We start from the raw sequence: 4,413 nt of genomic DNA, 5'->3' as shown, positions 1-4,413 counted from the left end.
CTCAATACTACTTTGGATTAAAAAAAACTGTTTGCTTCTTATGCCCTTGTAGCTGTGGATGAATCTGTCTGCTGGTTTCTTTTAGGCCTTGTTTAGCCTGATCTTTGTCTAATGAGTGTAAAGTTGAGCCCTTAGAAATGGCAGAGAACAATAGCAGCTGCTTGTCTGTGAGCAGTCACACTGGCTGGTGATTTGTGAAAGAACACAGTCTGTTTACTGTTTGGGACATAGAAATTCAGGACTGGATTGACAGCATGCAGGAGATTAGCTCTCTGGGAACGGCGCAGTTGAGACATGACTCCCCTCCTTTTGCACTGCCTTGGTGAAAGTATGTCCAGCAACAAGTTTCCACCCTTTGCCAAGATGAGCCATCGGGGGCAAACCTGAGCAGCGAGGAGCTGGTGATGCTATTTTCCTCTTGGTTTCAACTTTTGCAGACAAAGCTAGTGAAGTGGACATAGTTTAGCTAGCTTACTGGACCCTGCCAAAAGCAATGGGTCTTAAGGTGCCTGTTGCTTCTTCCAGGATTAAGAGGGACTACATGAATGACAGAGGGCACACGGGAGTTGACAACATTGGGCCATTTGTTTGCAGTGCACCTCGATGTCCATCACCCTGGTGCTTGATACAAAAGATAATCAATTTCAGTGATGGTGTAAAAGCTCTCAGTGACACAGGGCTTCATCTAAGGGCTAATTAGTATGGTGACATCAGTTCTGAAGGATGCTATTTGCATACCAGCATGGCCAAAGAGACCAATGGTTTTACTCCAAGACATAATCAAAAAAAGTTACAAGAACAAAGAAGTTTAAATGCTTTCCAGTGTTCCCAGAGACACAAAACTGATAGCTAAAGCTACTTTTTAATCTGCTCTTGGGACAGATGAAATCAGTATGTTTATTGTGAAACATTCACCATACTCTGGAGGGATGAGAATTAAGGTGTAATTCTGCTTCTCAGTAGATCTAAAACTACCTGAGATTGGAGAATTTCCCAGCAATATAGAACAGAATAACAGAATCATTAAGGTCAGAAAGGACCACTAAGATCATCTAGTCCCACCATTTAGGGCACAAGACTGCCATACTGTGCCTGCTGTTAAGCACACCCCAAAATAAAGACAGCGTGGACCTCATTGCATTAGCATGCATTACGATGTTGCATTGCAATGAAAACATTTCATCTCTATACTTATGTTGATGCCCTTTCTCTCCCTCTTACTTTTGGCCATTTTTGTGTGTGCAGCAGGAGCACACCTGGGCCAAGCTCTGTAAACTGTTGGGCAACCTGTAGGCAAAAAGCATAGGAGGGGAAATGCATGAAAGGAGAACTACCCAGTTGTGAAAGGAAGCCAAGCCTGACTTTTTGCTTTGTTCTTATTGACACATGCCACTTGTGCTTCACATTCTTATGTTGCTGAGAAACCCTGCCATCTGCAAACAAAAACAGCTCATGCGCTATAGAGCCGAGTGTGCCCAGACTGTAGAGAGGCCCATAGCTGCACTCAGCATGGAAGAACTTGCTGCATTGTTTCCATGCACACAAAGAGGTACTTTTTGGCATCTGATTCAGTGCTTATGAAGCAACTTTCCTGCAGCTAATACGTTGTATCAGGAAGATTAATCTAAGGCTTCCTCGAAGACTGTGTTCTTAACCAGTATATAAAAAGCCAACATTAAGTTATGAGTTGTGATCCAAAATACTGGTTCAGTATTTTATTCAATAATCACAGCATGCAGGCTTTCTGTTACATGGCTTTTTAGCCAGGAGCACCTCACTCACAGATACTGAATAGCTCTCCATACCCTTGAAAAGACAAGTAGTTTTAGTATGAGATTTAGTAAACTTCTCTAGCGAGTGAATGTTTTACTGAGAATAGAATGTGATCCTCCAGTATCCTTCAGTTTGTTTTCTGTCCATTTGTTTGTGCCCTGTCACTTCTTAATCAACACTCAGGATGGAAAAACAGGAGGCTCAAGTGTGGGTTCCTGTCAGAGCTGTTTGCTCAGCAAGGCCAGCTCTGCCCTTGGGTTTGTAGAGGTGCAGCCCTAGCCAGGAAATGCAACGACTGCAGGAATATATCTGAAATAAAAATTTGGTCCCAGTGGTGAAATAACAGTGTTTTCTCAGCCAAAAACTGCTTAGTCAAACAATTGGAGAGTAATGGACTGGCTATATTTGTATTGCTGCAGTGACACGTTTGGAGACATCAACCAAGAGGGCACAGCTGGCTCCAGGTACCTGATGGAAGCTGTTTGCAGCAATGAAGCCTCATCAACACCAAGCTGGGAGTAGGCAGCTAGCAGTGCACAGACTGCTGCGAGGGGTCTCCTCCCATTCACATTCCCCATTATGTCTGTGGGGGTCTTCTGTCTTGAACAGGGGGCTCGTAGCTGGCTCTAATGGGCTCTGACTATTGACTAAACAGGAGGAGAGACGAAGAATTATCACTTTTGTGATCTCTCTTTCTTTCAGCTGTCCTTGACAGACTGTAAATGGACTTTCCGTAGCCGTCACATTTCACTGGGAAAATCAGCATGGTATCTCTTTAGATGATCAGTCATCATTTCTAGGATTTGTGCTCAGCTCTCACACTGTAACCACGTGAGACCAAGAGGTAACAAGGAGGCCTTTCAGTTACCGAATCAGAATTCCTGTTGGGACGTCTATGGGACAAAATTGCCCCAGGGCTGTTCATCCTGAAGGCTATCACAGGACATGGGTACCTTCACTGCTCGTCACCAGCCAGGCTCTGGACACTGAGTTTCTGCCACCACTGTGGCTGCCTGGTTCCCCTTTAAACAGCTGCATCTGTGCATACAAACACATCAGCTGTGTGAACTTCAAGGAGACAGAGCAGCCTGCAGAACCTCATGTTTACTGCATTGCTTTAGGCCAGCTGCCTCGTTTTTGGAACACTCCAGATTTCCAGATATTCATAATCTGGAATATGTAAAAATTGCAGCTTTTTGTTGTTGTTGTTGTTAGGGATATTAAAAAAAAAAAAAAAAAAAAAAAAAGAATGTAAAAACTTAGTTCATGCTTCAGGCTTGGTAAGTAATTCCAACTTCAAGGAGAAACCTGTGGAGTAAGTCCCTGATGTCTGGTGTTCGCAGAGAGCTTGGCACAGCGATGTCACAGTGTTTGCAGGAAGCAGGCTGGGTCACTGCTTTGCTTCTGCTGTGCTGAGGAAGAATGGTTAAGATTCCTGAGCTGAGAACACTGCTTGCTGTCTGCATAGGAAAACAACAACAATGCTATATAATTTGGTGACAAAACCTGTCAATATTAACAGCATATCTTTACTTTGGTGCAGCAATAAGGCCTGATTTAAGGCAGGGAAACCCTTGTGAGGCTTTAAAGAGGAGCCATTATAGAAAGCCCATCTGCAGTTTGGCAGTGTTGCAAAGGCATTACATAGCTGGGTACAAAGAAAAGTCATTTCGGCAGTCCACTGAGCATGACTTAGTGTTTTCAGAGCTGAAAAAAAGCTTATCGTGTTTGCTTCTTCCTTGGCTTATATTCCCTCTTATGTGGGATTCTGGTGCCTATATATCCTTGTTTTAAAGGATTCCGATGCTAGTGCTTATGGTTTGAAGGCTTCATTAGTCTGAGAACACAAATGTTGGCAGACTACATAGAAGGAGCTGTGCCTATACATACAGGGCAGTTTGATTCTTCATTATCATCTCTCTTGGCACTGAATAAGTCCGAAAATAAACAGCACATTGATTTGGTTTAACTTGGTAACATATGGAGGTTACTTTTGTGTTTGTGAAAGAAAACAAGTAGTAGATACAAAATGAATCCTGCTATTGACTACTCTAAAAGTAAGCCAGAAGGAACAGAACAGTGTGTTGTGGTCTAGAGGCATGCCTTGTGCATGTCTGTAACACGGCCAAGCCGGGCTCTGAAGATGCAGTGTCTGCTGAACTCAGCAGAAAGATGCCCTAAGGAGGTGATGGTGTCTGGAGTTTAAGGCTGTCTTGCTGTTACCCCAAAGCTCTGTGCCCTCTTTACTCTCCAGCAATGCATTTGCTCACTATTTCACCTTTAAATATTTGAAAGAGGATTTTTAAAATTAAAAACTATGTGAAGATTAAGTGTTTAAAGGAAGCAACCATAGACAGGTGGAAATGTGTCTAGGGGAAAAGATGAGGAGAATCTAAGGGAAAGAAGGCAGAGGGAGCTGTAGTTGCTTTGAGAAAGGCTTCCTTTTGAGGATTTGAGCATGTGGAGGTATATTAAAAAAAAGGAAATGAATGCAGAAGTATTTTTTGAAGTCATGGCTGGGGATTGACTGTTGATCCTTCCACAAAGGAACTTCTTTGGACGGCTTTTATTGTAAGAAGTTATGGAGTTATGGAGCTTTGGAGTCAGCATTCGTGCATCAAGGAAAGTTTGAGGTAGCAA

The sequence above is a fragment of the Centrocercus urophasianus genome, unplaced genomic scaffold, assembly GCF_019232065.1.
Source record: "Centrocercus urophasianus isolate 14NV4802_14NV808 unplaced genomic scaffold, USGS_Curo_1.0 seq_10, whole genome shotgun sequence".
In the NCBI taxonomy this organism is placed as follows: Eukaryota; Metazoa; Chordata; class Aves; order Galliformes; family Phasianidae; genus Centrocercus; species Centrocercus urophasianus.
Note: the sequence above shows the minus strand (reverse complement) of the source record.